This window comes from Salvelinus alpinus, chromosome 4, assembly GCF_045679555.1.
Source record: "Salvelinus alpinus chromosome 4, SLU_Salpinus.1, whole genome shotgun sequence".
Lineage (NCBI taxonomy): Eukaryota > Metazoa > Chordata > Actinopteri > Salmoniformes > Salmonidae > Salvelinus > Salvelinus alpinus.
The window spans coordinates 37,943,976-37,966,452 of NC_092089.1; the positions used below are offsets into that span (position 1 = coordinate 37,943,976).

The 22,477-nt window shown below is 42.3% G+C and overlaps 1 pseudogene; it reads left to right on the forward strand.

The window, feature by feature from the left end:
- The first annotated feature begins 8,570 nt into the window (after positions 1-8,570).
- Positions 8,571-22,477, forward strand: part of LOC139572584 (E3 ubiquitin-protein ligase HACE1-like) — a 29,423-nt pseudogene continuing 15,516 nt past the window's right edge.

The window sequence follows — 22,477 nt, forward strand, 5'->3', positions numbered from 1 at the left end:
TAAGCAAAGAGAAACGACAGTCCATCATTACTTTAAGACATGAAGGCCAGTCAATCCAGAACATTTCTTCAAGTGCAGTCGCAAAAACCATCAAGTGCTATGATGAAACTGTCTCTCATGAGTACCGCCATAGGAAAGGAAGAACCAGAGTTACCTCTGCTGCAGAGGATATGTTCATTAGAGTTACCAGTCTCAGAAATTGCAGCCCAAATAAATGCGTCACAGAGTTCAAGTAACAGACACATCTCAACATCAACTGTTCAGAGGAGACTGCTTGAATTAGACCTTCATGATCAAATTGCTGTAAAGAAACCACTACTAAAGGACACCAATAATAAGAAGAGACTTGCTTGGGCCAAGAAACACGAGCAATGGACATTTTCACACACTGTACATAGATTTTTCTATTGTGTTATTGACTGTACGTTTGTTTATGTGTAACTCTGAGTTGTTGTTTTTGTCGCACTGCTTTGCTTTATTTTGGCCAGGTCGCAGTTGTTTATTAATCAAAATGACGCCAAACAAAACAATAAACTCTACAAAAACAAACCGTGAAGCTCAAAGGCAAAGTGCCCTAAACAAAGTAAACTTCCCACAAAGACAGGTGGGATAAAAGGCTACCTAAGTATGGTTCCCAATCAGAGACAACGATAGACTGTTGTCCCTGATTGTGAACCATACCTGGCCAAAACATAGAAATAGAAAATCATAGAAACACAAAACATAGAATGCCCACCCCAACTCACGCCCTGACCAAACCAAAATAGAGACATAAAAAGGATCTCTAAGGTCAGGGCGTGACACAACCTCAACCCAATTGAGATGGTTTGGAATGAGTTGGACCGCAGAGTGAAGGAAAAGCAGCCAACAAGTGCTCAGAATATGTGGGAACTCCTTCAAGGCTGTTGGAAAAGAATTCCAGGTGAAGCTGGTTAAGATAATGCCAAGAATGTGAGCAAAGCTGTCATCAAGGCAAAGGGTGGCTACTTTGAAGAATCTCAAATATAAAATATGTTTTGATTTGTTTAACACTTTTTGGGTTTACATGAGTCCATATGTGTTATTTCATAGTTTTGATGTCTTCATTATTATTCAAAAATTTAGAAAATAGTACAAATAAAGAATAACCCTTGAATGAGTAGGTGTGTCCAAACTTTTGACAAGTACTGTATATATCAATAAAAACTGTGATCACATTTAACTCCAAGGTAACTATTGCACCGAATTAGGCTACTTCTTATTATCCGTTCAGAATGAATGTCTCTGTAACTATCACATATCACACATATGCCTATCCTTCCTGAAATGTTTATGGGAGTAGAATAGTCACAGGGTTGATTTATGTGATAGAATAATAACTAGTTAAGATAGGGTTTCTGTATCGAGGTCTGAAACATGGTGGCTGACATTAACCAATCTGGTGGGTCCAGTCTTTCCGGGGATGAACAAGTCCTTAGCCTAACTACTTTGTCAGACTCGTAAAATATATAACTACGAGCATCACAGCCACAATGCTTGGGGCATTAAAATAAACCTATTTTCACAGGTATCACAGTTGTCTCACAAAGACAAGCCAAAATTACTCTCAACTGACTTTTAATTTGTATTTTTATCTATATTATTATTATTATTATTATTATTATCACTGCGTTGTTGGGAAAGAGTTCAAGGTAAGAATACCACTCTACTGTTTTACACCTGTTGTATCCTGTGCGCGTGGCGAATTAACTTTGAAACTTGAAACTCACCAGGTAAAGTGAGTTTAGGCTATTTATCACAAAATATGGAAATCCGTATTACTTATAAGCTAATCTGTGTTGACATGTATGAGGCAACAACAGATATGCCTAAATATATATCTACCGCGTAAAAGGAAACTAAGAACAAAACATGAACGCATAGATCATACAGGCCCGACCTGACATTCCTGTGCTGTTCTCGACCATAGGTTATCATTTTAGCAAAACCCATGTACAGATCAAGTTAGCAGAAATATCTCACAGATAGGCGTATGTGTTCCTTGCATGGTACACATTTAACAGGCCACATAAAGACTATTCGTGCGTATTAACACCTGGTTTTAGTCAATACTATCATCGAATTGTCAAAATAAAAACAATTCCCCGATAGATAATTAGACTATGGCATAAATAACATGACAAAGGGTTCAAAACACAGAGATTGGACAGGGCGAATGTTAGGGGAATTCTTTATGAAGGGGATTGGGGTAGAAATACTCCCAATACATTGTAAACACGCCCACACTACTGCAGGAATAGCCTGATGGACCCCGCCTCACACTTCAATCCGCCTTCAAACGGTGTTTGTGAAGATGCAGAATACGAGAGGAATTGGAGCTCAGCACAAACGCAGCGTGGAACATTGGGCCAGAATGACCAGGCAGCAGCCGTATCAGATGTTACCGAAGCAGCTATTTTCTCAGCTATTATACATGAGTGGACAAATGCGTCAAACTGAATCAGCTCCAATTTGGAAGATTGAGGAGGATTTGGAAACAGAGTTATGTGTTGTGTGTATGATATAAAAGGTGAGGACTGAGAGCAAAACATCATCAGACCATGTATAGTCACAGTTATGAGGTGAAAGTAACCATGCATAATTGGTAATGTGATTGGTACTTATCAGTTATTTTCAACCAGAAATGCCGAGGCCACCGGAGAGCCTCCCTCTCTCTCCCTTTCTCTCATTTTATCGAGTTCATTGGGTTTCATTCCATTTTCTATCATTTAGCACTTTTTTTGCAGTCTAGCTTTTGAGTGCCAACAATGTTCATATTGATAAAAAAAATCATTAGGCTGCTACTAATATTAACAACTCTAAGAAATGTAGAAAACTACAATTTAACTGTTTAAACTACAATGTAAAGTGTAAATATATCAGAATCAGATTGTACACAATATATTTAGATCGAATGTCTCTTTTTTTGAACAGTTTTGTGGAAAAAACATTTGTAAAATGGGCTCTACATCCATATAGTCTTTGCGCAAATGTCGATTGTATTGCCTATTCTTGTAACCCCTTTCGAGAATCTGAGATCCTTTCGGAGTGATATTGGGGTACTTATGATGTTTGGTGATAATCAGGAATTTTCCCCATGCAAAGTAAGTGGCTGGGAGGGGCCCGGGCATTGATGGAAGGGAGGCAAGGGAAACGTTAAGGGGTTGTTCTCTTCCAATGCCTTAGCAGATCGAGATAGTGAAACTGGGGAACGAACGATTCGATTTAAAATAAACGTAAGAAATGCGCAATTGGAATCAAATTTTAAGATTGTGCAACTTTTATTTAGGTGCATGTGTAAACTATTGCTCGTTCTCTGAGGCTACCGCTTTGCTAAACTGTTGAGCTCAATGAGGTTATATCTTAGTCCATCAAATTTTTAAATACACAATTGTGCCCAATAAATCAGATTATGGAGATTAAAAACGATATGTTGAAACACATTAAAGGGAAATTAAATATTGGACAATGAATATATTTAAACCATACGGTAGTTAATAACTAAGTCTCAAACATACTGAACAAAAATATAAACCCAACATGTGAAGTGTTGGTACCATGTTTTATGAGCTAAAATAAAAGATCACAGAAATGTTCCATAGACACAAACAGCTTATTTATCTCAATTTCTTGGCACAAATTTGTTTACAGCCCTGTTAGTGAGCATTTCTCTAATAATAATAAAGATAATTCATCCACCTGACAGGTGTTGGATATTAAGAAGCTGATTAAACAGCATGATCATTACACAGGTGCACCTTGTACTGAGGCCAATAAAAGGCCACTCTAAAATGAGCAGTTTTTTCACACAACACAATGCCTCTATCTCAAGCTTTGAGGGAGTGTGCAATTGGAATGCCGAATGTCCACCAGAGCTGTTTCCAGAGAATTTAATGTCGTTTTAGAGAATTTGGCAGTACATCCAACTGGCCTCACAACCGCAGTCCACGTCTCACCACCCCAGCCCAGGACCTCCACATCCGGCTTCTTCACCAGCGGGATAGTATGAGACCAGCCACCTGGACAGCTGATGAAACTGTGGGTTTTGCCCAACCAAATAATTTCTGCACAAACTGTCAGAAACCTCAGGGAAGCTCATCTGAGTGCTCATCATCCTCACCAGGGTCTTGACCTGATTGCAGTTCGGCGTCGTAACCAACTTCAGTGGGCAAATGCTCGCTTTCGATGGCCACTGGCACACTGGAGAAGTGTGCTCTTCACAGATTCAAATGTACCGGGGAGATGGCAGACGTGTGGCGCTGTGTGGGCGAGCGGTTTGCTGATATCAACGATGTGAACAGAGAGATGGGGTTATGGTATGGGCAAGCATAAGCTGCGGACAATAAACACTATTGCATTTTATCGATGGCAATTTGAATGCACAGAAATACCGGGACGAGATCCTGAGGCCCATTGACGTGCCATTAATACGCCGCCATCACCTCATGTTTCAGTATGATATTGCATGGCCCCATGTCACAAAGATATGTACACAATTCCTGGAAGCTGAAAATCTCCCAGTTCTTCCAAGGCCTGTATACTCACCAGACATGTCACCCATTGAGCATGTTTGGAATGCTCTGGATCGACATGTATGACATGTTCAAGCTCCCACTAATATCCAGCAACTTCGTACTGCCATTGAAGATGAGTGGGACAACATTCAATAGGCCACAATCAACAGCCTGATCAACTCTACGAAAGAGATGTGTCGCACACACACACACACACACACACAAATATTATTGCACAGCTAACCTTGTGGGGAGCTAACCTTGTGGGGACATACAATTCAGACCCATTCAAAATCCTATTTTCTCTAACCCCTAACCCTAAACCTAACCTGTACCCTTACTCTAACCTTAACCCTAACCCAAAAATCTAACCTTAATCCTAGCTCTAAAACTAGCGGTCTGGCAAGGGTTGACATCTCAGCTCAACTAGCGGTCTGGCAAGGGTTGACATCTCAGCTCAGCGACTGAAGACTGAAGAGTTTCGCCACAGAGTTTCTAAACCCAGAGGCGCAACATCGCGAGACTACCGGGAGCGCTTGCCAAACAGACCAGGCCAATGAGTCAATGAACGAAGTAAAAAATTCTTCCTTAATTTTCTCGAAATCTAAAGGTACAACCTAGATTCGAGCCAATGTTTTAAGTAAACGAATATGTCATTACTCCAACCTCGTGAAACTGACAGGTTAAAATTTTTCATCAAAAACAACCTATATCGAAGAAGTGCCATTGATTTGACGGCATGCACATGCGCAGTTTGGCGCGAGACGAACGTTAGACGTGTTTCTACGCATGCGCTTAGCAAGCAAACGTTGCCATGACGTCGCCTACAAGTGAGATCGGGGATTTCTATTGGAGAAGAAATTTTAGCCTATCTTCATACTGTGCTGCCTTTGATTTCGCAGCTGTTTATCCTATTGCCTCCATCTCCATCTTCGGAATATAGCCTTTTAGAAAGTATAGCCTAATGAATGTCAATAGAATGTAGGCAAGAATGTCCACATGGTAACAAACTGTTTGGATGCTAACCAATGGCATTTATTAAAAAGCCTATAAGAACCCGGAAGAATTTGAAATAAATCTCATATTTTTCATTATAGTAACATAATCTCCGTGTTGGCTCATTTGACCACCCTCTCCAGTCTCTGCGTTGCCTGGTCCAAAATCAAAGCATACTTACATAACGTTTATGGTTAATTAATTGCAGAACATTAGGCTATAGGAAGAAGTGGGGAACACATATGCATCAATTTAGCTTACCGATTGTTCACCATTGCCGAGAATATAGCAACTGATGGATCGGCTATTAGTTCCTGAGGAAAGATGGAGAGGGTAGTTTGTATCGATACTAGTCTATTGGTAAACTGTTTGCAGCTACCAGCTGCGCTGTCCAGCCATAGCGCCTCTGCGCAGCCTCACCTTCTGCCACTCTCGTGGCTGATTGGATGCCTGTACAAATAGCGCCAAATTGGAACAGTGAGTGTTGCTCCCTAGGAACTCAGTGCAATCATGTTGATATAGGTAACAGCGTAGCACCATCTAGTGTTCATTTCATTACATTGAAAGAAAGCCTAGTACAGTAATGTGTAGTGTGTAGCCTATTGGAAATAGGCAGCAATATACTTTATATTATTTTACTCCCCCCCCCCCAAAAGCCTTTGTCGTAATTAGATACTTCAATATTGTTCAACTGTGTGTTGACTGTTTTTGTTTCTTTCGATGTGTAGTTTCTATTTTAGACCTTCACAGCAATAGGTAGCCCTGGGTATCTATTTAATTTCGGAATGTGGAATTTACATGAAAGGTTTTGCTCTCTTGTGTCATCTGGTGGTTGCTGGGGATTGGCTCTCTAGGATGCAGCCCTAATGCATGTAGTGAAATATATGTGAATAGTAAACCATACAATAACTACAATACAATTCACAATCGAACAGTCTACATGTTTTAAAATAGATAGTCCTGTTGTAGAAGAGATTCGATTAAGATCAAAGTTGTTTGATTATCCTATAGTGTTTGGGTAGCTATCAAGCAACGTGCATCGATGAAGAAGAATCTAAAAGTAGATTTTAAAAACAAATGAAACACGGACGTTATTTTTATGAAACTTAAATTCCCAATAAGGGATAGCCTACCAGACTAAGAGTTTTAGGACAAAGTCTAAGTATTTCGATTGGAACGGACCTTTTTGATCATCCTCACAGATATATTATTCATACAGAACCTTTACATCTCAATTTAAACCAGACAAAACTTCATTTCATTCATCTGAATCACAGAATCGGACAATAAAAACAACAACAATGTATTCAAATGTTTGCCCAAAATGTTGTGTAACATCTAAGAATGTTACACGTTTGAACAGCCCTTTTTATAAAACAAATAAAAATAAGTAAATGCACAAATTAACTGCAAATATTTTTTGAAGACTAAATTCACGAAATTCTTAATGAAAAAAATGTACATTTCCATGTAAGTGCCAAAGGTGTAAAAGAGAGAAAGAACAAGTTCTGGTGCCGTTTTGGTTATCAACAATTATATTAACAAAATATTATTATTTCAGAATTTCTAGAAGGAATTTAATTCAACTCCTGGACATAAATTGGAAATGTAGGCCTTTCTAAATACAACACATTTTCTCTCTTTCAGATACAGTGCTCATTTTGATAAACCTGAAATAAATATACAATTCCTATCCTTTCCTGTATTAATTCATTCTTTAATTGTTTACTTGGTCCTATACTTTTTTATGATTTTGTTATTGTTTTATTTTCTAATAAAATGTTTCCAGTGATGGGAATTGAACAACAGGTTGTTATCAATACACAAATGAATTCATGGCTGATTATTACTAATTGATCATATCTGACATTTTAGCTCAAAATGTATTACTCTAATTAAAATAAATAGTAACAGAGTGAATTTTATGTTCCAATCCAAATGTTGATTTTCATAATTTATTGTAACCTTTTGTATAATCTACCTGGTTAATCTTTGGATTTATTATACTACTCATGTCTTTCTCTTGGTGCATTTTTTTATTATCACAAAGGTAAATATAAAATGTAATGATGATGAATAAATATTTCAATTAATCAATGCTTTTTTCTCAAATTTCCCACACTTGTCATATAATTTACAGTGAGACATTTCTGGCCTCAGTCCTTATGCTTAAACATTGAAAAAGCATGCAAATCAGAATTTCCAATGCAAACAAAGTGTGATGTATGAAATGCATGATATTTTCACTGAGGTGGTTGGGCTACACATGACTGGCACCATAGCTTGGAAGCCCTTTATTGAGAGTCACTGGAGGGTGAAGCATGGTCGCCATTTTGTTCAAGCATGCCTCAACTTTAGGTTCTGGTTCTAGCTACCCACACAGTGGAGGCTGCTGAGGGGAGGATGGCTCATAATAATGTCTGTAACTGAGCTAATGGAATAGCATCAAACACATGGAAACCATTCCACTCAATCCGCTCCAGCCATTACCACGAGCCCGTCCTCCCCAATTAAGGTGCCACCAACCTCCCGTGACACACACATTATTCATGTCTTGGAATATAACTACACGTTTTCAATTCTAGTCCCACAATCTTTTTTTGAATGCAAAAAGACACATTAAAAGTCACCAGAATCATATGGGGTAGAAAGGTGTGAAAGCTAGAGAGGTTTACTACATGTTGGACGTTTGAAACTGATGTTTTTTCTGAAGACATCAAACCTGAAAGTTTTATCCAAGTCAAATCAATTTAAGAGAACATGACCATAAGCAGCGTGACGCAGAGGTGTCATTGCATTCATTCAATAGCAATTAATGAAATGAAAAAATGAACAGTTAAAAACATTACAAGAATAATATCTTATATATATGAATTATTTGCCTTTTTTGTATAATGAGATTTTTTTTTACACATTAGTCCGATCTCTATGGTTGAAACACAATACACATTCTGACAAAAAAAACATTTTAACAGCATAGTTCACTAAACAATACAGAGATATACACATTTGATGATGAATGAATCAATCAATAAACCGTCATAAAATACTATAAACTACACATATTGATCACGGGAAAACTACAGTACCCAGACCGCATTGCCATCGGACGTAATGAAAACAGGAAGAATGAGACTTGACACAAGCAATGTTCACGAATGAATCAGAGGGTAGAGAGAGATAAATGGGCAGCCTAATGTAAATTTCTCGGCGGCTCGATGGATGACATCGAAGCCAGAAGCACCCTTTTAGCCGCAAAATAATCTTGCTCGAGGCTTTGTACCCTCGGTTTTGTTCCCGGTTGTTGGTACACCTATGATGGAACGGGCGATGGAGCAACTAAACGTACATCTGAACAGGCTGACCTTTCTGCGTCGCGCCAGGACCGTCGATCTCCCAGAAGGTATAGCCTATCGACCAAAGGACACAAATAATCGACCGAGCATAATAGGAGGCTTTAGCTATATCTATAGCATACTGTATATTAATGCTAATACATATAGTCATTAAATGTTGGAATTACAGTATCATTTTACAGTTGGTCAATAACAAGGCGCAAGCCAGCAACCCGTGAGGGCATTAGACATGTCCCAGTGTACAGACTGTATGCTGGATAGGGTATTATGCTAACCATGTAATAGTAATAATATGATATGAATCTAGTGAGACCAACTGATACATACTTTGTTTCATGATACAAAAACGAAGGATTGACTGAAAGATGTCATGGTAATATAAGCCTAGTCGTGACGTAAAGTAATGGGTTGCAGATACAGACAGACCTGTCAGTAAATATACTATTTAGACTGACTTCACAGACAGTTCAGTAGGAAGCATTTATTTTATTTTTATTTTACCAGGTAAGTTGACTGAGAACACATTCTCATTTGCAGCAACGACCTGGGGAATAGTTACAGGGGAGAGGAGGGGGATGAATGAGCCAATTGTAAACTGGGGATTATTAGGTGACCGTGATGGTTGAGGGCCAGATTGGGAATTTAGCCAGGACACCGGGGTTAACACCCCTACTCTTACGATAAGTGCCATGGGATCTTTAATGACCTCAGAGAGTCAGGACACCTGTTTAACGTCCCATCCGAAAGACGGCACCCTACACAGAGCAGTGTCCCCAATCACTGCCCTGGGGCATTGGGATCTTTGTTTAGACCAGAGGAAAGAGTGCCTCCTACTGGCCCTCCAACACCACTTCCAGCAGCACCTGGTCTCCCATCCAGGGACTGACCAGGACCAACCCTGCTTAGCTTCAGAAGCAAGCCAGCAGTGGTATGCAGGGTGGTATGCTGCTGGCATAAGCATAGCTGTTATGGAAGAGGATCCCCTTCTCCCTCGTTGATTACTGTATTCTGTTACCTTCTATTGATCCAGAAGTGCATGTCTATTGTCTAACTAGCAACACCATTATATTACCGCTGTACTCGTGTCCATGTCTGACAACAGCAACAACATTACCTTTGAGTTGAACTCAAGATCTATTGGAGTAGGAAACAGAAACGTGTTTTGTCTTGTACAGGAAGTGCGTGTTTTGTCTTGTACAGGAAGTGCGTGTTTTGTCTTGTACAGGAAGTGCATTCTTGAGTCTGAGGCGCTACATTGTGCAATCCATTTAGACAGCCCAGCTGATAGTGTCTGGTTTGAAGGAAGTGCAGTCACTGATAGTGGTTGTACATCAGTAGTTAATATGGCCCTAAGTATGAGTCAGTAGCTTCTACATAGAGAGCTCTAAGAATACAGATTTTAGCAGAGGAAGATCTTTGTTCTTTAATTCCACAATTATCAATGACACACCCTCTCCCTGTTGCTCCCCTCACAGACAATGACACCGCAGTCTACACACTAATGCCAATGGTTATGGCTGACCAGCACAGGTACGTGTGTGTGTGTTTATGTGTGTGAGGAAGTTGTCAACATTGGTTCCCTGTAAATAATTATCTGACATGTCTGTCTTGTACTTGAAGGTCGGTTTCTGAATTACTCCTCAACTCCAAGTTTGATGTGAACTACGCTTTCGGACGAGTCAAGAGAAGTCTACTTCACATTGCTACCAAGTAAGGAATGTTTTAATTTTTAGCACTGATTGTTCTAATTGTTCCATTGTTTTGTTAGAAACCAACCAGACAGCCTAATCTCTCCAGCATCTATTTTTATCACAGTGGTGTCTCTGATGAAACTCAGTATCTGGTGTGATGTGTCTCTGTGGGTCTTGGTGGGTCTCTGTGGGTGTGTGTCTTTCTGTGTGGGTGTGTGTCTTTCTGTGTGTACGCTACATCTATTTGTGTATTGCGGTGCTTGTGAACGTGTTGGTTATTGTGTTGTAGCTGTGGATCAGTGGAGTGCCTGGTTCTACTGCTAAAGAGAGGAACGAACCCTAACTACCAGGACATCTCAGGCTGCACCCCTCTGCACCTGGCTGCCAGAAACGGGTAGGATACTGTACATTACTGCATGTTCACTATAGTACTCTGCTGCCACCCTTTGGTAGGGAGGCAGAATACACCTTTACATGGCAATCACAGATCCCTGCCAGCCCAGTGAACATGGTTTAGTGATGTTGATGATAGTGATAATGTTTACCGTATTATATCTGATACTAAAGAATCCCCCTCCTCATCTTTCCTCCCTATAGACAGAAAAAGTGTATGGGAAGACTACTAGAATACAATGCAGACGTGAACATCAGCAACAATGAGGGACTGACAGCTGTGAGTATCACTGTGAAGTCATGTGTATAGACAGACCAGTAGTCCTGTTAAATTCTTGTCATATCTCAGGAATGTAGTGCTATTAAAAATGGTGAACACAGGTCAAGACTGCGTACAGTAAATGCCATTAACACAATAAAAAGGTGTGTATACAGGGTTTACTTATGTTTATGCTTTACTACATCCCTCTTCCTCATCTTCTTCCTACCCTCCTTCTCCTCCTCTAGATCCACCCGTTGACTGTGAACGGGCGGACTGAGCTGCTTCATGATCTGGTGCAGCATGTGACTAACGTGGATGTAGAGGATGTCATGGGACAGACCGCCCTTCATGTAGCCTGCCAGAACGGACACAAGACTGTGAGTAGATAACACACATATATCAACCAAGACCTGTATGGAAATACCAACATTTCCATAAAATGTTCAGTATACAGTGTTCATCATAGACACAAGGCTGTGAGTGTACAGAACAGGTGTCATTTTTTATATCTCAGTAGTTGTAAAAGGATTGTGTTAATTTGGAACCTTTGTCAGTGTTATATAATCAAGTTTCAAAGTTTATTAATCATAACTTCATGATACGTTCCATGGTGAATAACATGATGAATACCAGACAGTGGTCTGGATGATGGGTTTGTTTCTCTTCTCACTTTCCCTCTTCCTCATTTGCCTGTGTGTGGTCGATGACGTCATCAGACGGTGCAGTGCCTGCTGGACAGTGGAGCGGACATTAACAGACCTAACTGCTCTGGGGCCACACCCCTCTACTTCGCCTGCAGGTCACTACGTACACTAGTACAGGAATGATGATGCAATACTTCCTCTCATCCTTCTTCCTATTGTCCACTTAGAATTGTAGATGGAGCATGAACTATTCTTTGTAACACATTGGTTCGGAAATTGAAATGCAAAGGTGTTGTTTTGATTCAGTGCGGCTGTAAACATATATTTCACGGCATTGTACAAGGCTATTAATGGGAGGAGGAGGATTTGGAAGAGGAGGAGGAGGAAGCTGGGGGATGGAATATGAAGAGACCAAAGAACAGTGATCACAGCCAGACAGCTGTCCAGAGTTATGTCCCAAACTTCAGTAGCACACTCCTATCCCTGTCAGTCCTCTGATGGTCTCTATGCAGCCTGTCTCATTCAGATGATAAGAATAGGCACGAGGAAACTCATCCCTCAGCTTCAGAGAGACGGAGAATGATGAGGTTCCTATTAATTCAGAACATGACAGTGACACCCCAGCCTTCCTTTGAGTGCTATGTATTAAGCTCCACACTCAAACAAACGCATACACACCCACCCACATGCAGAGGCACACACACACGCAGAGACACACAAACACACATGCAGAGAGACACACACACACAGAGGATGAGCAGGGCTGGAGACTGCAGTGATCGTATAATCCTCTGATCTGATCTTTTGTTTTGATTATGTTTCACTTGTACATTAGTCAGTTCCCATTAAGGAGGCTCAATCTGAAAAGCACTGTGATTAGAACAATTAATCTGTAATGAACTGTGGATAAATTAAGTGTTGTTTTACTGTCAACTGACTGCATGTATATCCGTCTAAATTTGGTGCCTGGCTCACCAACTAATGTACCTCTCTAGTGAATGAAATAATACACTGGACATCTTGATTTGGTACAAGCCCTTCTCAGATCTCCAACCCTGACTTCAGCCATCTATTGACCACCACCTCTTAACATTAACCCTTATCTTCTGAAATGTCATTATGTATTGTTATATAGAGTTTAAACCTTAACAAACACTAACTTGTTATATTTTGTTAGAACTCTGTGTGTGTAAGCCTTAGTCATAGTGGCTAGAGTGTTACAGTTAAGTTTACCATTTGTAGGTACGATGATACAGTTGAAGTCGGAAGTTTACATACACCTTAGCCAAATACATTTAAACTCAGTTTTTCACAATTCCTGACATTTAATACTAGTAAAAATTCCCTGTCTTAGGTCAGTTAGGATCACCACTTTATTTTAAGAATGTGAAATGTCAGAATAATATTAGAGAGAATGATTTATTTCAGCTTTTATTTCTTTCATCACATTCCCAGTGGGTCAGAAGTTTACATACACTCAATTAGTATTTGGTAGCATTGCCTTTAAATTGTTTAACTTGGGTCAAATCTTTCATGTAGCCTTCCACAAGCTTCCCACAATAAGTTGGGTGAATTTTGGCCCATTCCTCCTGACAGAGCTGGTGTAACTGAGTCAGGTTTGTAGGCCTCCTTGCTCACATACACTTTTTCAGTTCTGCCCACAAATTTTCTATAGGATTGAGATCAGGGATTTATGATGGCCACTCCAATACCTTGACTTTGTTGTCCTTAAGCCATTTTGCCACAACTTTGGAAGTATGCTTGGGGTCATTGTCCATTTGGAAGACCCATTTGCGACCAAGCTTTAACTTCCTGACTGATGTCTTGAGATGTTGCTTCAATATATCCACATCATTTTCCTTTCTCATGATGCCATCTATTTTGTGAAGGGCACCAGTCCCTTCTGCAGCAAAGCACCCCCACAACATGATGCTGCCACCCCCGTGCTTCACAGTTGGGTTGGTGTTCTTCGGCTTGCAAGCCTCCCCCTTTTTCCTCCAAACATAACGATGGTCATTATGGCCAAATATTTATATTATTGTTTCATCAGATCAGAGGACATTTCTCCAAAAAGTAGGATCTTTGTCCCCATGTGCAGTTGCATACAGATACTTTTGTACCTGTTTCCTCCAGGATCTTCACAAGTTCCTTTGCTGTTGTTCTTGGATTGATTTGCACTTTTTGCACCAAAGTACGTTCATCTCTAGGAGACAGAACGCGTCTCCTCCCTGAGCGGTATGATGGCTGCGTGGTCCCATGGTGTTTATACTTGCGTACTATTGTTTGTACAGGTGAACGTGGTACCTTCAGGCACTTAGAAATTGCTCCTAAGGATGAACCAGACTTGTGGAGGTCTACAATTTTTTTTCTGAGGTCTTGGCTGATTTCTTTTGATTTTACCATGAAGTCAAGCAAAGAGGCACTGAGTTTGAAGGTAGGCCTTGAAATACATCCACAGGTACACCTCCAGTTGACTAAAATTATGTAAATTAGCTTATCAGAAGCCTCTAAAGCCATTACATAATTTTCTGGAATTTTCCAAGCTGTTTAAAGGCACAGTCAACTTAGTGTATGTAAACTTCTAGCCCACTGGAATTGTGATACAGTGAAATAATCTGTCTAAACAATTGTTGGAAAAATTACTTGTGTCATGCACAAAGTAGATGTCCTTACCAACTTGCCAAAACTATAGTTTGTTAACAAGAAATTTGTGGAGTGGTTGAAAAACTAGTTTTAATGACTCCAACCATGTAAACCTCTGACTTCAACTGTGTATTTATATGTGTGTGTGTGTGTATAGCTCAGGCAGGTTCTAGAGCGTGTCTCCCAGCAGTGTGACAGTCACTACCAGATGATCCTGACCAGTCTAGCAGAGGTGGCCACTACTAATGGACACAAACTCCTCAGGTAATATACCCTCTGCTAGACTAGTCTCCCAGCCACACCTGAGGCAAATGCATATGGAAGTGCACTTTTTTTTAGTTTCTAACTAATTTCTCTGAAGAATGTTTATTCAGGCATTACAAGTATGTAACAGCAACGCCACTACCCCTAAATGACTAGCTTTAAGGTAAATGTTTCTTCTCTTCCATACTCACTGTCAGTCTCCTCTCCAGTAGCTACGAGGCTCAGATGAAGAGTCTTCTGAGAATCATCCGGATCTTCTGCCATGTCTTCGGCCTGGGCCCTTCCTCTCCCAACAACGGGAATGACATGGGATACAATGGGAACAAGAGGCAGCGCAGGCAGGTCTTTAAGGTCAGTATGGGGTTAGTACTGAACCTGAATTCAGATACACACAGAGATGTAGTACATGGTTTGAATCAGAAGAGGGCATTGAGAGATTGTTCACCATCTACTGATCCCCTGATCCATGACTTGTCCTGGTGCATGACTTTGAGTGTGTGTGTGTGTGTGTTTTTGGTGCATGGCTTTTTAGTGTGGTGAGGGAGTGGTTTGATGTCCTGTCCAATGAGATCATCAATGCAGACTATGGCCTCTTCACCCAGTCAGCGGACGGTGAGACACCTTTCGATTGGCTGATGAGATGTTGTTTGTGTAAACTGTGTTTTTTTTACTGTAATTGAGGGTGTATTTTCCTCCCTCACTGTCAGCATCTACCCCTCTTTCTTTCTCTTCCTCTTTCTTTCCCTATTTCTCTCTCTTTTTTAACATCTGTCTGTTTGTCTCTCTCTCTCTCGCTCGCTATATCCCTCTTTCTCTTCCCTCTCTCTCCTCTCTCCCCTTCACTCGCTCCGTCTCCTTCACTCACTCAGTCTCTTTCCTTGCCTCTCCCTTTCCTCTCTCTCTCTGATTTCTTCCAGCCGTTGGAGTTGCTGTGGCACTCTCTAGATGAGTGGTTGGTGTTGATCTCCACAGAGCTGGAGAAGAGAAGGGGAAGAGCCCTCCTCATCCTCAGGGAGCGAGATCGCCTCCCTCCTCCTCAAACAACGTGGCGAGGTCGACTCCACCCCTGCCGTCTTCACGGTGGCACCGTCGCTGCCACCCTCCATGCCCCTACCCCCTTTGCTGGACCCAGAGGTTGACAAGAGGACCCCGAAGGTTGTTATGGAAAATGCCGGAGGTATACACGGATGGAGAGGATGTCATCTCTATGACGGCCAATCGGCTCAGCGCGGTGATCCAGGCCTTCTACATGTGCTGTTCCTGTCAGATTCCACAGGGGTGAGAATGACCCCTGACCTCTGACCTCTAACCCAGGGATGGGCAACTCCAGTTCTTGGGAGTCCTAAGTATCTGCTGGTTTTCACTTTGGCCAGGCTCTGGATTGCACTCAAGTGCACACACCTGATTTTACTGATCTATATTGGCCTCTAAATGACAGTCAGTGTTCCTCTCAATATCTCCTAGTTTCACAGAGATACTTTATGTAACTTCCTCCTTCAGAGCCCCTCTGTGTGACTAGGCCTGGGAAATAATGGAGCTTTAATGTCTCATCTACACACACACACACACACACACACACACACACACACACACACACACACACACACACACACACACACACACACACACACACACACACACACACACACACACACACATACACACACACACACCTTTCCTGGCCCCCTGGCTAGATAATTACATTTTAATTAGATCATTAAACTCAGCCTAATTGAACGCTGAATAGGAGCGACTGTTATTGGCCCTATGCTGCTGTAGTAGAAGAAGATGGCTGTGTTTGTCTTTGCGTTTCTCCTTCCCAGGCCTGCTCTTCATTAGTTGATAGCCTGGCTGTTCCCCTGTCAGGGAAACACTGTTTCAATAATGCAGGTTATTGTGTTTTGGAGAGGGATCAGATCCACTCATTATAATAGACAGATGCTGCACTACTTATCTCTGTGTTGTGTTCTTCTGAAACACAGCTCCTGGTTATGTAGTGAGTGTTTTCATTCTCTTATTCTCTTGCTTCATCTTCTCTTTTTGTCTCCCTCCTCCCTCTTTATCTTGCTCCCTCTGTCTTTCCTCATCCAGAATGACGTCTCCTCGCTTCATAGAGTTTGTCTGCAAGCATGACGAGGTTCTCAAATGTTTCATAACCAGGTGAGTCCTTTGACAGGATCTTACCCAGACAGTTCTTATCAATCTCTCTAACTTAACCTGTCGTTTCTCTCTCCATTTCTCTCGCTCTCTCCATTTCTCTCTCTCTCTCTCCTCTCTTTCTCCATCCCTCTATTGCTCTCGCTCTCAGGAATCCAAAGATCATCTTTAACCATTTCCACTTCCTGTTGGAATGTCCAGAGCTAATGTCCCACTTCATGCACATAATCAAAGGCCAGGTGAGAGCTGTGATTGGCTGGTCTATCAGTCAACTTCCTGGTTGTGTATCTGCTGTAGGTAGGACATAAAAGGGCCAAGACAACGTTCCCATGGCCTCTTATTTGCATGCTATGACAGCAGCTTTCTTTCCCCTTCCCTTTCTCTATCTCTTTCTATATATTCTCCTCTCTCTCCCTCTCTTTATGTCCCTCTGTAGTTCTCCCTCAGGGGACTATGTTGCGAGTGACTTTGAAACACCTGTGTCTTCCAGGCAGGATCATTTAACAACGTTATTGCCATGGCGATAACACTTGTCTTAAGTTCCTTTTATACAGCTTGATAAATTGTAAGTGCCTGTTCTAAGTTGTGTGTAGTGTTTCACTCCTCACTCCTCACTATTCATATTTGAGCGGCGGACGGCGTGGCAAGCCTCGTTACCTCTGGATTATATCCCACCTGGGAATAAGAGCCCCTCGTTTTAATGACAGATTTTACCCCGACGAAGACTTCCATCTCCACATCTCCCTCTGTATGCACAGGAGACCCAGGGGAAAATCTCTCTCTCTCATTTCTATCTCTCTCTTGCGCTCTCTCTCCCCAGCTCATCTCTCATGGAGAACAAAGACATTCAAATATTATGCAAATATAAATGCCGTTCTTCCCTCTCTGCATTCTTTAGACACTTGAGGCTTTGGAGCCATTGGTTTAGACATCGTCTCAGATTTGAAAGTGTAGAGAGAGATAATGAATTTTGGGAAGTGCTGTGGCTGGTATTTAGTTAGGATAATTATAAGACATAATAAGGCCTTTGAAGTCTTGTAATACATTATATCTGCATCATAATGCACTATACCTGCAGGCTGTAAGTAAATCGTTATTGTTTGTTCCCCTCACAGCCATTCAGGAGCGCTGTGAGTGGTTCTATGAGCACCTATTGGCAGGACAGCCAGACTCAGACATGGTCCATCGACCTGTCAACGAGAACGACATCCTGCTAATCCACAGAGGTACCAAGCCCCCACTGATCCACCCTTCATACAGTATAACCCATCGTTCCTGTACAGCTAACCCCACTGACCCACCCTTCATACAGTATAACCCATCGTTCCTGTACAGCTAACCCCACTGACCCACCCTTCATACAGTATAACCCATCGTTCCTGTACAGCTAACCCCACTTACCCACCCTTCATACAGTATAACCCATCGTTCCTGTACAGCTAACCCCACTGATCCACCCTTCATACAGTATAACCCATCGTTCCTGTACAGCTAACCCCACTTACCCACCCTTCATACAGTATAACCCATCGTTCCTGTACAGCTAACTCCACTGATCCACCCTTCATACAGTATAACCCATCGTTCCTGTACAGCTAACCCCAATGACCCACCCTTCATACAGTATAACCCATCGTTCCTGTACAGCTAACCCCACTTACCCACCCTTCATACAGTATAACCCATCGTTCCTGTACAGCTAACCCCACTGATCCACCCTTCATACAGTATAACCCATCGTTCCTGTACAGCTAACCCCACTTACCCACCCTTCATACAGTATAACCCATCGTTCCTGTACAGCTAACCCCACTGATCCACCCTTCATACAGTATAACCCATCGTTCCTGTACAGCTAACCCCACTTACCCACCCTTCATACAGTATAACCCATCGTTCCTGTACAGCTAACTCCACTGATCCACCCTTCATACAGTATAACCCATCGTTCCTGTACAGCTAACCCCAATGACCCACCCTTCATACAGTATAACCCATCGTTCCTGTACAGCTAACCCCACTTACCCACCCTTCATACAGTATAACCCATCGTTCCTGTACAGCTAACCCCACTGACCCACCCTTCATACAGTATAACCCATCGTTCCTGTACAGCTAACCCCACTGACCCACCCTTCATACAGTATAACCCATCGTTCCTGTACAGCTAACCCCACTGATCCACCCTTCATACAGTATAACCCATCGTTCCTGTACAGCTAACCCCACTGATCCACCCTTCATACAGTATAACCCATCGTTCCTGTACAGCTAACCCCACTGACCCACCCTTCATACAGTATAACCCATCGTTCCTGTACAGCTAACCCCACTGATCCACCCTTCATACAGTATAACCCATCGTTCCTGTACAGCTAACCCCACTGATCCACCCTTCATACAGTATAACCCATCATTCTTGTACAGCTAACCCCAATGACCCACCCTTCATACAGTATAACCCATCGTTCCTGTACAGCTAACCCCACTGACCCACCCTTCATACAGTATAACCCATCGTTCCTGTACAGCTAACCCCACTTACCCACCCTTCATACAGTATAACCCATCGTTCCTGTACAGCTAACCCCAATGACCCACCCTTCATACAGTATAACCCATCGTTCCTGTACAGCTAACCCCACTGACCATCCTACATCCCCAAATGTCTTACACTCCACCCAGCAATGTATCAGTGTGTGTCTCTTTCTCAATGTTTCTCTTTTCTCTCAGAGTCCATATTCAGCAGTAGCCGTGCGATGGTTTCCAAATCGACCAATGAGGAGTTCAAACAGGGCATCGCCGTACGATTCCATGGAGAGGAAGGAATGGTGGGTATTATCAGTGTCTGTCTGACCTAGGTTCAAATAGTATTTTCTTTTAAAATACTTTCGTTTAGAAACTCTTGATTGAACTTGCCTAGCGTAATGGAAACAATGGAATAGTTCCCAAAATGCAAAGGGAATAGGGCACCATCTCAAATGACCCGTGCTTAGTCCTAGAAACACTTTATTAGTGCAGTATACAGGAAACAGGGTCCCATTTCAGCACATGCTCAGTTAGCAGTTGACCTGTGACCTTTGTGTCCAGGGCCAGGGTGTGGTGAGGGAGTGGTTTGACGTCCTGTCCAATGAGATCATCAATGCGGACTATGGCCTCTTCACCCAGTCAGCGGACGGTGAGGCACCTTTCGATTGGCTGATGAGATGTTGTTTGTGTAAACCGTGTTTTTTTTACTGTAAAAATACACCCTGTATTTTCCTCCCTCGCTGTTTTTTAAATTGTTGTTACCTTGCATCATGATCCAAATACTTTGTTGGTTAATTATACGTTTGTATGCCTAGCCTAGCCTAGCTGTGTATTGTGACTGTGAAATGTTTTCCTCTCTCGCATCAGAATCCAAAAACGTATTCAAGATAGGTAGGTAAGAAGATCAAAGCTTGACTGGTATTTATTTGTTTGTCACTGTGTGTGTGTGTGTGTGTGTGTGTGTGTGTGTGTGTGTGTGTGTGTGTGTGTGTGTGTCACAGGCACCACGTTCCAGCCCAACAGTAACTCGTCAGTGAACCTTGATCATCTGAACTATTTCTGGTTTGCGGGTCAGATCCCGGGGTTGGCTCTTTACCACCGTCAGCTGGTCAACATCTACTTCACCCGCTCCTTCTACAAACACATACTGGGTAACACACACACACACACACACACACACACACACACACACACACACACACACACACACACACACACACACACACACACACACACACACACACACACACACACACGTTCTACAGTGGGTTGTTAACATGATGTAATGTGTGTCCAGGCATCCCAGTGAACTACCAGGATGTGTCGTCCATCGATCCAGAGTATGCCAAGAATCTGCAGTGGATCCTGGACAACGACATCAGCGACCTGTGACTGGACCTCACCTGCTCTGTGGAAACAGACGTGTTCGGCGCCATGGAGGAGGTGCCACTCAAACCTGGCGGGACTAGCATCATTGTCACCCAGGACAACAAGGTGAGCCAGCCTATCACAGAAGGAGGATCTGAAACTCCTAACCCCTAGCATTTTTGTTGTTGCTCTCAACATCAACTAGGTGAGAATAGCAGATGATTGACAGGTCAAGCAGAAGGAAGTTGTGATGTAGACTGGGCCCCCGTATTCTCGAACACTTATGACCTTATATGATTAATATGTAATGTGTATATGATGTGCGTGCGTGCTTGCCTGTGTTTGACAAAGTTCATTTGGAATTTGCGAGTGTAGTACCACAGGTGGCCTGCAGGTGGTAATATTCTGTAAGGAAGAAGCCTGTGAAACAAGACGTGTTAGAGGGCTGCCCAAAGATCAATCATTCTCTGTCTCTCTGTCTCTCTGTCTGTCTGGCAGAGTATGTCCAGTTGGTAACAGAGTTGAGGATGACTCGAGCCATCCAACCCCAGATAAATGCCTTCCTGCACGGGTTCCACACCTTCATTCCCCCCTCCCTCATCCAGCTCTTTGATCAATATGACTTGGTTAGTGTCCTTGCTTTTCTTCTCTTCTCCTTTTGCCTGTGTTCAACTCCCTTCTCCTTTACCTCTCTTCTCCTCTCTACTGTCCTTAACTCTCTTCTCCTCACCTCCTTCTCTGCTCTCACCCCCTCTTACCCATTATCTTTTATTCTCCTTCTCTGCTCTCGCCTGCTTGCCTAGCGGGATCTGATGTCTGATGCAGGGATTGATTGGCCTTGTCTGGCTTGGGGGGTGTCAATGGGATGTTGGGGTCACCTTGAGTGTGTGTCGGCAAAATCCATGTCCTCACTAGTCCCTGGATCGATAGGGTACCATGGCGATTATCTGGCCCGCCGTGTTATTGGACATGTGTGTGCAGGTACAAGCCTCGGTCACACGGTCACAGCTCGCCTGCTGACAACACTCAGACTCAGTGGGGAGGGGAGTTTAGCTCTGCTCTGTTTACCACTGGACCACCCGTGTTCAGTTGCGTTAGAAAAACACCCTTGTGTCTTTGTCAACATGATTTTGAACAGAAGAAGCATGAAGTTAGGTTTTATAAGTCTGTTGTATATGATACAGTTGAAGTCGGAAGTTTACAGACACCTTAGCCAAATACATTTCAACTCAGTTTTTCACAATTCCTGACATTTAATCCTAGTAAAAATTCCCTGTCTTAGGTCAGTTAGGATCACCACTTTATTTTAAGAATGTGACATGTCAGAATAATAGTAGAGAATGATTTATTTCAGCTTTTAATTCTTTCATCACATTCCCAGTGGGTCAGAAGTTTACATACACTCAATTAGTATATGGTAGCATCGCCTTTAAATTGTTTAACTTGGGTCAAGCATTTCGTGTGGCCTTCCACAAGCTTCCCACAATAAGTTGGGTGAATTTTGGCCCATTCCTCCTGACAGAGCTGGTGTAACTGAGTCAGGTTTGTAGGCCTCCTTGCTCGCACACGCTTTTTCAGTTCTGCCCACAAATTTATGGGCTTTGTGATGGCCACTCCAACACCTTGACTTTGTTGTCCTTAA